Here is a 14,297-nt window from a genome sequence, read left to right on the forward strand (position 1 = left end):
CAGAATTGTGAGAGGTTAGTTTGGCTTCCAAAATATCCTCCTCAGCGGGAGGCTCACTTTCCGACGCATCCCTAGAGATCGCATCTGCATCCCAAGCCCCTTGGGGTTATACGCCGAGCGTCGAGGTACATGTAACGAGCAGCAAGGCATTGTGTGTTAGGCGCCGAGTGACGAGGTGCTTGCACCGAGCGTCTAGACGTTAAAGCACTGAGCGTCGAGCGGCGAGGTGCGTGTTATTAGTGCACCGAGCGTCAAGCGTCGAGGTGCGTGCACCGATTATTGAAGCACCAAGTGTCGAGGTGTTAGTGCACCTAGTGTCGAACGCAGGAGCGTCGAGCGTCAAGGTACGTGCGCCAGTCATTGAAACGCCAAGCTTCGAGGTGCGTGCACCGAGTGATGTCTTAATGCACCGAGCGTCGATCGCGGGAGTGTCGAGGTGCGTGCGTTGAGCGTCGAAGCGGCGAGCGTTGAGGTGCGTGCACCGAGCGTCGATCGCGGGAGCGTCGAGCGTCGATGTGCGTGTGTCAAGCGTCGACGCACCGAGCATCAAGGTTCATGCACTGAGCGTCGATCGCGGAAGCGTTGAGCGTCGAGGTGCGTGCGTCAAGCGTCGATCGCGGGAGCGTCGGCGTCGATGTGAGTGCGCCAAGCGTCGAGGCGGCAAGCGTCAAGGTTCATGCACAGAGCGTCGAAGCACCGAGCGTCGATGCACCGAGCGTCGAGCGCCGAAAGCGCCGAGCGTCGAGGTGTGTGCGGCAAGCGTCGAAGCACCGAGGTGTGTGCACCGAGCGTCGCGGCGTCGATGCGCCGAGCGTCGAGGAGCGTGCGCTGAGCGTCGAAGCGCTGAGCGTAGAGCGCCGAAGCACCAATCGTCGATGCACCGAGCGTCGAGCATTGAGGTGCGTGCACCAAGCCTCAAGTGCCTAAGCACTAAACACAAAGTGCCGAAGCGCTGCTCCAAAGCACCGAGGCGCTGACACTAGAAGCGCCGAAGCGCGTGTACTGAGCGTAAAAACGCTATGCACTGGACTCCAAAGCGTCAGCTGACCCGCAGAGCGGAGACGCTAAGTGCTGGTACAGTGTCTTTGGTCTAAAAGACAAAGGAGCTGTGGTATACTTACCTGTGCTAAGGGGCAATGAGTTGTATTTGGTGGTAGTCTTCCTTATGTAAGTTAATGAGAAAAAGAACAAACTTTTTTTTTTTTGAGAAACTGCAGCTGCACTGTGCAGCATATGGTAGTATAGCTACCGAAGACAACGACCACGCGGTGGGGTGAACACAAGCTGCGGGTGGTAGTTTTGAGTGACTGCGACTATAGCAGTCTAACTCCGGGTCTGGCGTGGGGCGAGACCGAGGCTGTTAGGGAGAATGCTGTTAGGGAGAATAGACGGCACAAAAAAAAACAACAAAAATATATATATATATAAAAGCTTTCTTTTATATATATTATTTTAATATATATTATATATATAATATAGTATATATATATATATATATATATATATATATATATATATATAATGCTCAACGAGCAAACACTGAAATCAACTCAGAGAAGGGGCAGTAGCCAGCTCAAGCTCAAGGCTGTCGAGTACAATCTGTGAAATCAATCTCACAGAGAGAACTTACGTGCTCAGACTCCTACGAAGGCTGAAGGCAAAAGAGGATGAGAGTCTCCACATGCTGTGTATTGTAAGCTCCCAGGGGGGCGGGCTTACACATCAGCTCACGCGGAGGCCTATCGGCAGCTTTGTTATAAAGCTCAGCCAATCCTACTGCCTGACGACAATGTCCCATACGTTGATGGTTATTTTCGAATTGAAAGGGAACATCTTTCCAGCACTTTTTTTTGTTTCCTGTAACACAGTGGCCACCGCCTGGCAGAAATCTGGGCGGCATGTGACCAGGCGTGCCCTCCCACCTCCCCCATGCAACGCCACTGTGCAGAGCTCTCTTCTGCCCTGCTACAGTATCCATATTCACATTTTTTGTAATGGCTCTTATTTGAAATCATTCTCATCCATTTATCGTACTTACTACGTGATCATACTAGACTTAACTCGTATAAGCAAATAATTTTAATATAAGTTAACTGCTCTTTGTCAAACTCGCTCTTACATGTAATTATTTACAGTAGTCTCTATTTTACTCTTATTTCAATTTATCTTTTTTTTAATTTCTTTTTTGTGCTTTACAACTGCTCTTATCTGTAATAAGATACTCTCAAATGTGATATTCTGAAATGTGATACTTTACAATGTAATATTTTGTAACAATTGTAAGTCACCCTGGATAAGGGTGTCTGCTAATAATAATAATAATAATAATAATAATAATAATAATAATAATAATAATAATAATAATAATAATAAATTATTATCTGTAAATATACTAGGATTTCCATGGTACCAGAAGGATGTGTTTTAACAAGCAAGGCTAAATTTACTGACAAGAACAGGTGTTATTGAAGCAGGATGCTATAGGATATGATTATTATTAGCTTTAGAGATGTTGTTATGCTGTATGCTTTAGGATAATTTGGGTGCTTTAAGTATTAATGCTGTTAGTTTGCAAAGACACCAGACTGTCTGAATTGTCTATGAGCTAGGATCCGACTTAAATCTGTGATCATGAGATCCATTAAGTGTTATTAAACTGAAGGAGTAAATGTAAACTCTGATTCGTTAAACTTTGTATGAACTGAGTCTGTGTGATTATTCTTGATTGAAGGCTGTCTGGATATGTGAAAATCTGTTCATAAGCCAGTAGACGAACGCATTGTAGGAGTTTATATAATCTTTTTGGCCTCTGTTGGCCTCTCCTTATTCTATTATGGAATTAAAGAAGCTGGGTTTAGATTTATTCATGCAAGAATGTTAAAGTTATATATTTGAGAATATGTTTGTGACTACAATGACTACAAAAGATTTAGAATTGAGTAAATCTCGAAAAACTACTCACTTCTAAATCTTTTGTAGTCATTTTTGTATTACTTTAGTATAAATACATGTTCATTTGGATTCATATGTTGTTTTTTTCTGACTTTATGTGAACAAAAAGACACACATTTGCCCGTTTTCCCATTGGAAATATTGATATTTTGAAATATCACTGCCCTGGTCACAAAAGCAAAGTTTATGGGGAATAATAGCCATTTTTTATACTTTTGAGGCATAAGCAATTAGGAAATAACACTTACTACCCAGGAACAAAAATTGTGTTACATAGTGTTATTAGTAGTATTATTGTTGACTAGTCTGCTGCAGAGTCACTTACAATAGGATCTCGGTTTTGCATCTCATTATTATTATTATTATTATTATTATTATTATTATTATTATTATTAATAATAATAATAATAATAATAATAATAGTAGTATTTTTTAGGTATTAATTTTTATTTGTCAAGTCTGTTCTTAGGTTGCCTGCTGAAAAATAAAGTTTGAGTAATTTGTGATTAGATTTGTATATGTTTATAGTATGGCATGGAAATCACTCAATAATGAAAACTGTTGTAATGACAGGCCAAGCACATCTGATGTTTTCAACAAAAGAGCTTTATAACTTGCTTGCCCAGTGGGATACAAAAGTAGATTTGCCCTCCAGGTATCAAACATCACAAAATCGCCTTTTCCTCGAAATTCATCTTGATATAAAAGTAGTTTCAGTGCCCATAGTTTTAGGAAGACATCTCATCAGAAACAATTCTTATCTGTTTGAAGTTTATCTTGACAGCCAAGGTCAGGCAATCTGTTATGATTCGACACCATGATAAGGAAAGGTCATGGCAATCTTGAGGGCAGGCAAAGTTTGCAAGGGCTTATAATTTTTAGAACTGTCCCCAGTGATTTTTTCAGACCTTAGCTCCTGATCCACTCAGCAGCAGAGCCTAAAATATATAGAAGGTATATCCTAGAGCAGGGGTTACCAACCTATAGTTCTCAAGCCATACCTGGCTCTTCGAATGATCAAATATGACTCTCAGTCATTCACACAAAAATATTTAAAGTCTGTACTAGTAGCACCTAAACAAATGTATTATTGCTCAACTCTCAGTCATCACATACTACCTCACTGTTCTTTTAGGTCCACCTACCCTTTGCTCTTATCGACGTTTCTATTCTTGGAGTCTGGCTTAAGAACATAAGAACATAAGAAAGTTTACAAACGAGAGGAGGCCATTCGGCCCATCTTGCTCGTTTGGTTGTTAGTAGCTTATTGATCCCAAAATCTCATCAAGCAGCTTCTTGAAGGATCCCAGGGTGTCAGCTTCAACAACATTACTGGGGAGTTGATTCCAGACCCTCACAATTCTCTGTGTAAAAAAGTGTCTCCTATTTTCTGTTCTGAATGCCCCTTTTTCTAAACTCCATTTGTGACCCCTGGTCCTTGTTTCTTTTTTCAGGCTGAAAAAGTCCCTTGCGTCGACACTGTCAATACCTTTTAGAATTTTGAATGCTTGAATTAGGTCGCCACGTAGTCTTCTTTGTTCAAGACTGAACAGATTCAATTCTTTTAGCCTGTCTGCATATGACATGCCTTTTAAGCCCAGAATAATTCTGGTCGCTCTTCTTTGCACTCTTTCTAGAGCAGCAATATCTTTTTTATAGCGAGGTGACCAGAACTGCACACAATATTCAAGATGAGGTCTTACAAGTGCATTGTACAGTTTTAACATTACTTCCCTTGATTTAAATTCAACACTTTTCACAATGTATCCGAGTATCTTGTTAGCCTTTTTTATAGCTTCCCCACATTGCCTAGATGAAGACATTTCTGAGTCAACAAAAACTCCTAGGTCTTTTTCATAGATTCCTTCTCCAATTTCAATATCTCCCATATGATATTTATAATGTACATTTTTATTTCCTGCGTGCAGTACCTTACACTTTTCTCTATTAAATGTCATTTGCCATGTATCTGCCCAGTTCTGAATCTTGTCTAGATCATTTTGAATGACCTTTGCTGCTGCAACAGTGTTTGCCACTCCTCCTACTTTTGTGTCGTCTGCAAATTTAACAAGTTTGCTTACTATACCAGAATCTAAATCATTAATGTAGATTAGGAATAGCAGAGGACCTAATACTGATCCCTGTGGTACACCGCTGGTTACCACACTCCATTCTGAGGTTTTTCCTCTAATCAGTACTTTCTGTTTTCTACATGTTAACCACTCCCTAATCCATGTACATGTGTTTCCTTGAATCCCAACTGCGTTCAGTTTGAGAATTAATCTTTTGTGCGGGACTTTGTCAAAAGCTTTCTGGAAATCTAAATAAACCATGTCATATGCTTTGCAATTATCCATTATCGATGTTGCATCCTCAAAAAAATCAAGCAAGTTAGTTAGGCACGATCTCCCTTTCCTAAAACCATGTTGACTGTCTCCCAGTACCCTGTTACCATATAGGTAATTTTCCATTTTGGCTCTTATTATAGTTTCCATAAGTTTGCATATAATAGAAGTCAGGCTTACTGGTCTGTAGTTACCTGGTTCAGTTTTGTTTCCCTTTTTGTGGATCGGTATTACGTTTGCAATTTTCCAGTCTGTCGGTACCACCCCTGTGTCAAGAGACTGCTGCATGATCTTGGTTAGCGGTTTGTAAATTACTTCTTTCATTTCTTTGAGTACTACTGGGAGGATCTCATTCGGCCCAGGGGATTTGTTTATTTTAAGAGCTCCTAGTCCCTTTAACACTTCTGCCTCAGTTATGCTAAAGTTATTTAAAACTGGATAGGAACTGGATGACATGTGGGGCATGTTGTCAGTATCTTCCTTTGTAAAAACTTGTGAAAAGTAATCATTTAACATATTTGCTATTATTTTTTCTTCCTCTACGATTTTGCCATTTGTATCTCTTAAACATTTAATCTCCTCTTTGAATGTTCTCTTGCTGTTGTAATATTGGAAAAACTTAACCATGTATTGGTTTGCTTTGCTGTAACCATGGGCTCTTTGTAAACCACTTGCTCTAAATTTCTATTCAGTTTGGCTCTCTTGCATAAAAAGGTGACCCCGTCCTAGAGCATAATTTGGAGTGACAATGGGGATGGTGGTCCTGAAGAAGTATTTACCCATAGGAGGTCATTGAAATATGACTGCCAGCAGCTTTATTAGATAGAGGAGTGTGATGGGATGCACCCTGACCGTGTTTATTTGTATTTGTTGTATTATTATGATTTAAATATACTGTTTGGTGTTTAAAAACACAATGTTTTGTTATTATTGTTTTACAGCGTAGAATTCCCAATCAAGCTAAACACATGCACATGCATAATGTGGCCATTTCCAAATGAATTAAGTGATTACCAGGGATCCCAGCTTTTTGCAATAAAAAAAAGAAACTTGTCGATAAAAAAAGGAAAATCTGCATTATTAAAAATGAGTTTTCCCTGCACTGTAAACCCCAAAGTCATTCTAAAAAAATTAAATCAAGTTACATTAACTTAAAAATTCCAATTTTATTTATAACACACATCCATTTTAAGTTAGTTGAACATTCACATTTACTTTAATTGTTCAAACGTAAATGGTTTAAGTAGAATCAGGGAACTAGATTCCCATCAGCCCTTGCGGGACTTGTACAATTTATTTTTGGAATTGTTTGTTGTTTATTGTGTTGGTGTTTTGTGTATGTGCGGTTGCACACGTTGTGTTTGCTTGTCTCTTGTGCCCCCACCTGCTCCCTTACACGTATTCACCTTATGTTGTGTGTGGCCACCCCTGTTTGGTGGTCAGTCAGACCAACCCTCCCTTCTCCCTCTGTCTATATCTCTGAATCTGCCTGGTTCCAGCTCTTGTAAATGCTGCCATAAGCACATAAGCAGACATGCTGCTCCGGCAGCTAATAAAATAGCTTGTTGATTGCACATTCTGTTGCCTTCGCTAGCTTTTTATTGTTTAAATGAAAACAAAATCAAAATAACTTGACTATTAAAAAGTAAATTTAACTCAAATGGATTAAGTTACATGAATATACAGGTTATGAGTTTAGTCAGCCCCAGAGAAAGTTGTCATAACAAAAACTAAATGAGTAGCTAAACTTAATTATATTAAGGCAATGAGTTTACTCCATTTTTTTTTTGAGTAAACTTGACTTATCAGGGTTTACAGTGTTCCACATTATAAGACACACTATTGGGTAACAGTTAACACATGAAGTATTTACTGCTGTTCTTGTTACACTATGTTGCTAGTTTATAACTTTAATTATTCTTGAACTGTAACCTTGTATTACAGTGTAAGATGTGTAAGTTGCTTTGGATAAATGCGTCTGCTAAATAAATAAATAAAACAAAAATGGTTACGCTTTCAAATTCTAAGCATGTTACAAGCTTACCAGCACCATTAATCAATAAAACAAATAACTTTTTTTTAATTCAAATATTTCAAATAGTTCCCTGTGTGAGATATATATATAGTCATGTTAGTTCAACTCAGACTTCGTCATCCGGACGGCTACTGTCAAAATAGAGCCGGAACATTCCAGCTACAATTGGTCTGACTTTGGAATGGCACCACCTCCCTAATGTGCTTGCTGAAAAAATCTCGAACTGCCGGTTGATCCACTGTACAGAGGAACGTCGGCTTTTACACACATTTAGCCAAAATCTGAAACGACAGTTTCCTGCTGTTTTTTGGCAGTTGTAAGATCCAAACACAGTGGTCTGTTTCAGTGTTTGATGGCCCTGCTGTTTCAGCCTTACATTGTTTACGTTTCCTTTCATACAATTTGTGTTTAGCGCTTCCCATGTGTTCTACAATGGTCTGCCTGCGAGTGTAATCTACAGCCTTGCTGCATGAAGTACAAAACAGCACATTACCATCGACGTGAAATTCGTCCTTGCCAAACTCGTTGACCCAATCTTTAGGGGTGATTTTTTATTGTTTTTGGCATCTCTGAACAGCTCATCAAAAAGATTTAAAGCACAGGTCTCTAGTCGTTTTTTTCTCCGGAAAAAGCTGAGAAAACCTTTCAATGGCCAAGTGAGACCGATAAGAGCTGAACGAAGCCAAACAAAAAAAAAAAAGGGGGAGGGGGGGGTATATGAGCAATAGTCCCTGCACCACAGAGGTAACACGGACACAATAAAGAAGATAGCTGCTTCTGCAACCAGCGCTCAAAGAATATCACAGACATTTGCATTGCTTTTTAATTTTCCTCTTTTTGAATGCCACTAAGAACTCTCTACGGTTCCATTTTAATGTTATTGGATCCAGAAGCTGTGAATTAAAAAACTGGCTTGTTGTTAACTTGGAACCTATTTCTTTATTTTGTTCAATCTTTCATCCAGCATTTGATTATTCTCAGTGGAAATATTCCTGAATAATCCTGATGCAAGTCAGTTGTGCTACCTAATTATAGACTGCTATCACACATTTTCAAATGGTTCCAAAGCTCTTGGAGAGAATTATTTGCATAACAAATTCATGGCTGCATTACAAATGTTAAATTTAAAAAAATTGCAAAACAGCAGTTTTTTTTTTTTTTTTTATTTGTTTGTTTTTTATTGGATTGGATTTAAGCATTTAAAGCACATGTGCATTGATTTCATGATGTGTTATTTGATTATGCTCTTTTTATCATAGCTATCAAGGTTGCTTACGGGAAAAACATGAATAAGAAGAGGCAAGACTAAATAGAGAAGAGCCAGAACCAGAATGTCTATAAAAATATGTTAGCAGTACTGCAAAGGCCTAACAAAAAATTGACAATTCCCCCAGAATGAGTTTGTAGAGGTGATGCCAGATCCAAGGGGCAATGTCAAGGTACAGTACCATTTAAGAAAGGACACAAAAATAGTTTTGGTTAAGTAGGAAAAACCTCACAAGAAAGGGTTTTAGGTTTGCATATACCTGTAGTTTGTTGTTTTGTCAGTTTTGAAGTAAAAATTGTAAAAAAAAAAGTTGCTGACAAGTCGACTGCAGTAAACACTAAATAGAAAATATTTGCTAAATAAACAAACTAATGCTGTTGCAAATTGGCCTATACACAAAGTAGGACAGAATGCTGTGGCATTCGACTGCAAACACCTGCTGGGATTTCCTCAGCTACTGCTCTCCATCTTCATTATGTTTGATTTTCTGGACATCTTCATTGATTTCCGTTGTGGATCGAATGAGATATAAATATTTACCTGTGAAGTATTCAAACTCATTGGGACATGAGGTGTCCAGTGAATTCTATATTTAGCTGGGAACCCTTTAGTCCTATTGGTTGTCTTGCTAATTGTGGCTATAAAAAATGCTTCATGTAGATATAGACTTTCTTACAGAATTGGTGGCCCGCACATGGATCAAGGTTTTTCAGCCACGAGACCATCTTCCCACATTCTCTAGCATTGCCTTTGTTAATACTCCAGTGCTTTCAGCAGTCACTTTGTGAAGATCAGAATATAAGTATGACTAAACTCCCCATTAGGATATATTTCCCACAATTCAGAGGAAGAGAAAGAAATTCAGATGCTATGAGTTATTTTGATTTGTGTGAGGAGTTTCTTGCTCTCTGTCCTTTGAAGAACAACATTTTTCTCTTTGGCTCAATTTAAAATGGCCTTTTTAAAAGCTTTTTTACCAGCAGGTTTCGTCACAGATGTGGAAGATCAAGTGTGCAGCAGAGTCAAGGCCCCAGGTGAAGGAACAAACAAAACAAAACAAAACCTAATTTGGAGTGCTAACTGAACTTTTTTTTTTTTGTTCCTACCTAACAAGCTGCATGGCTAGGCCATTTACCAGCTACAAAACACAATGGTACACACAATCCCCCTCTACTAGGAACAAATGTTTGCCTGCATTCTCCACCATTTGTGACAAAGCTCCTCAGTGTTATTAGAACTTGTACACAAATGAAGCAGGAGACAAACACACACAAATTAACACCCACAACAGAAAGTTCCTTCTAACAGGACAGTGCCTGTATGTTTATTTCCTGGCTTGGACTGCACAGGCCAGGCGTGTAGTTGATGATAGCAGGGTTCAGTTCACCAGTCGGGTTCTCAATAAATCAGGGTCAAACAGCCAACAGGGAAATCCAAACAGTTCAGGTCATACACAGTAAATCAAACAGGGAAATCCAAACAGTTCAGGTCATACACGATAAGTCAGGTAAATGAAAATTTATATTATCTAACACCACACAACTACGACTCCACCAACCTTTACCCCTCTCCCTCTCCCTGTCCCTGTCCCTGTCCCTGTCCCTGTCCCTGTCCCTCTCCCTCTCCCTCTCTCTCTGCACTTCCTGGTGTGGCTTGACCCCTTTTATGTGGGTCAGCCCCTCCTTACAACCCTGCCCTTGTTGTTGAGGATTGTAGTTTTTTTCCAGGGTGGGAATTTTATGACTTGTAGTCCCCTCCCCCCTCAGTGAGAGGGCAGAGCCTATTTACCAGATCTGCCCTCACATACCTGCTGTTAATAACCCGGCCCCTTTGTTTGCCACAATATGTTACAAAAAGTAATATGTTGAAAACAGATGATACATTGTTTTACATCTCGGCTATCTCCCTTGTTGTATCACTTGTTATCTTTTTCTTTCCCAAACTTGTTTTTCACTTCCAGTGAACTGTTTCGTGTAGTAGGGCCATACCTGACCTCACATCGTTGCAGCATAGAATGTATGGTTTTATTACCTTTAAGGCAGGAGGTAATCTGTAAAACCTGATTCAAATAATGAAAATGATCAGGAAAAAGATCAGGAACAAGACCAGTTAGATGTATGACAATTTGTAAGTGAATGAGAGTTTTTTTTTTTTTTAAATGCTTTGTAGCACTCCTTTATCACTTCCCATTACTTAATTTTACCAGTATGGGTCAGGTGTAATCAGTCCCATGTGAGTCCTCACCAATTTAAGTTGTAATATTTTAAATTTTTAATTTTTTTTATTTATACAGGCATTTAACCCATTGAGACCTAGATCTCATTTACAAGGGGGTCCTGTCAACAAACATATATAATAAAACAACACAACATCACGTGTGGTACTGACTTATTCATTGTAGGAGTCATAAGCAAAGGACATTCACCCGACCATGTGAGGCTCCGTAATCAGGATCAAAACATTTACAGAGACCATTTTTAGAACATTTAAAAGAGAGACTATCACATTTACTGTGTTAAAAGAGTTAAAAGGTTTTGGAAGCTAATAGGCAAAGGACATTTTACACAAACCTGTGCCAACCCTTGGAACGACCATGTTGGCACAATCACAGTAACACAGATTATAATTGGTATCACACCTATTAACCAGAGCAGTTAAATAACAAGGCACTAATCATTTAAGAAACTTAAACTCAAAACAATATTAAATCAGACTACTAAAAAAATGTAATTTAAAAAATGGTTTAACAACATTGATTTAATTGGCAGTATTAAATCACACATACGTTTTGCAGGTGCGCCATGAGGACTGAAGCACCCCCGAGTTCACAGACTTTTTGACACAGCAAAGTGGTCATAGCTGCTAGTCATACTTTCAACCAGTCTGTGTTACTGCAGGTGTCGACTTGTGACTAGGGTTGCCAACAGGCTCCACAATCCCAGGACACTGAGATAGGATTTTAAAATTGCCCATCTCATGAATGAAGTGAATGTGTAAATTGGCTCATATATATTTTTATGAGCAGCAAACAAGTAAAATTGAACATTACTGATTTGATGGGGAAAGTAATTGCATACAGAAAATAAATAGCGAAGTTAAAGTATTAGTGACTCAAATATATAAAAAATAATAACAATAGTACAAATAAAAATACATTGTATTCATTACTGTTATTATTAATCAAGTGTTTGCTGTGCATGGTAGCCTATGTAGCGCCAATATTCATTTTAGCAAAGGTTCATTTACGTTGTTTAATTTCATTCAGTTTAGAGGCAAGTTTAAAACTCTGTTCTGTTTTTCATGTTTATTGGGTTCCTCAAAAACTTGCTATATCTTGCTTCACTGGCTTGTGACCATGCGACAAATGCTGGATTTTTTCAACATCTTCCGACCCTGTGCGTTTTGTGGTCACAGACACACAAGAAAAGGCCATACAACTTTTCAAAAAGACAGCTCGAGGCAGTGCAGATGATGTCATTCTGACTGTCGGAGACCACTCACTGACCACTTGCAGTCGGATATATAAACCAGCCTTAAGTAGGTTCCCTGACGTGTACCAGTACATAATTTCTTTCTTCTTAGTGCAGCTTGGACAGAGCAATCCCAAATGAGCGCACATTTTGTGCCACACAGTGTGTGATACGTACTTTTATATTTAGCACACCATACTGTTTTTATGTGTCCTCCACTTTTTGTGACTGCCAGCATTCAACGGTTCTTTAATTCTGTTACTAACTTACCTACTGTATTACTGTTACTCTCAATCCCTAAACACTCTGTGGATGAATTTAAAAAATAAACATCTACACAGAAATAACCCAGCATGATTAGTTTTTGCTGTTGGTCTAAAGCTTTACCACTAGCAATTGCAGATGTCAGCATGACATTTATGTTCATTTTTAATCCTTATACTGAACTTCAAGCAGGCACAGAGAAAACATAAGCACGGTAATTATGAAAATGTTACAAGATACCTGCTGATTTGTTTTATTTGTACAGCTTATAAACATCTGATACTGAGTAAATATTAAACTAATGACACAGTGTAATTTATTGTCTGAAGTCTTGCCTAAACATTATCTAATGTTAATGCTGAAGCCAGAAGGAGTCTTCTTTGATGTGCCCTTAATAGCTCCTAACAGGGGGTCACTGTCACATTTCATGGAAATTAAATCAATGGATCAATGGTTAATTTAATATTTTCAACAAACATGTGTAGGTTTTGGGGGATTTTGCATTTTCTGTAAAATAATAATATATACAGTACATTTGTAAAAGTACTTTTGCGAATAGTATCAGAAAGCTTAAATCTATGTATGTGAAAAACACTGAAATATCAAAAATGACAAAAATCTTATAATGTAGCTTGTTTTCTACAGCGGATGCAAGTCAGGTTGCTTGATTTACAAAAAAAACCAATGTAAAAAATCCACTGTAACCAATGTACTTTATCAGCATCTAAAACACATTTTCTTCTAGTTAGTCTTCTTTTACAGGCAAGTGTAGCAACTCCAGTGCATCAAATGGTTGAATGACTGCTGCCGTGATAAATTACAGAACAATACATCTGCAATTAGACACTGCCTTATAGAAAAACTCACATCACATGTGCTGCCCAGTTGTAATGTCAACTATTGCAATAGAATCTTTAATAACACTAACTAGACATATTCTTAAATGCTTAAAAAAGACTGTATAGAGTAGCCTTTCATTTCCATGGTAAAATAGAATAGTTAAATAATATATATATATATATATATATATATATATATATATATATATATATATATATAGGCCTTGTCCCTTGATAAACATTTTCTGTACCCCTTACAAAAATACATTCTTATGTTTAGCTCTACTAAATGCTCAGTTGTATTTCACTGTAGTAGCTATGCTCATGTATATGTATTTATGAATCAGTCTCTTTATGGAGTATTAAAGTTGACACATTTTATATTGTACCTGGGTGTTTTGATTGTCGAAGCACTAACTGGGATAATGGATTTTGTGGGCTTTTCAATAAGGTAGTGAATACAAGTGAATTAACTGTCATTCTGTAAGTTAAGAGGCAGCACAAATACACTAATTCACAATTATACTAGCTTGGCTACCACATATGGAACCTTTTTTTTTTTTTAATACAAATGTAAGTTTCAAAGGGAAACAATATGTTGTATGTTTAACTCTGTATAGCTATATGGGGAATCTGTTGGATTTTATACAAGTATTAGTGTTAAGATGGTTCTTGTTCTTAAAGCTTTGTTCCATCAAATAGAATTAAAATATGGCACTTCAAAAATTGCAGGCGAAGCGAGAGATCAAAGCAACATGAAGCAATTAAGTGTCATCTTTTTTACATTAAAATGGACCCCACATGTCAGTTTCAACTCTATTACTTCACCTATTGAAGTATGTACAACTATTAATTATATTGCACTCTCAGTTTTATGTTTCCAGCTTGGAAATCAAATAACTAAATTTTTCTCAAAAAGAAACTTAGAAACAATAATTTTCAATCTTTACTAAACATTTAAAATTAATTCATTTAAACAAAAGAATATACATTGACTTACATTTGCAGCTTTGGAATTCCTGATTTCTAATATTTGTTTTATACATTTATATGGATATTAAAGCTTGGCTGTAGTTTTAAGAGGCTCAGAGACAAGCCTTGCCTTCAATAAACTCATTCAGTCTT

Source organism: Polyodon spathula, chromosome 1 (genome assembly GCF_017654505.1).
Source record: "Polyodon spathula isolate WHYD16114869_AA chromosome 1, ASM1765450v1, whole genome shotgun sequence".
In the NCBI taxonomy this organism is placed as follows: Eukaryota; Metazoa; Chordata; class Actinopteri; order Acipenseriformes; family Polyodontidae; genus Polyodon; species Polyodon spathula.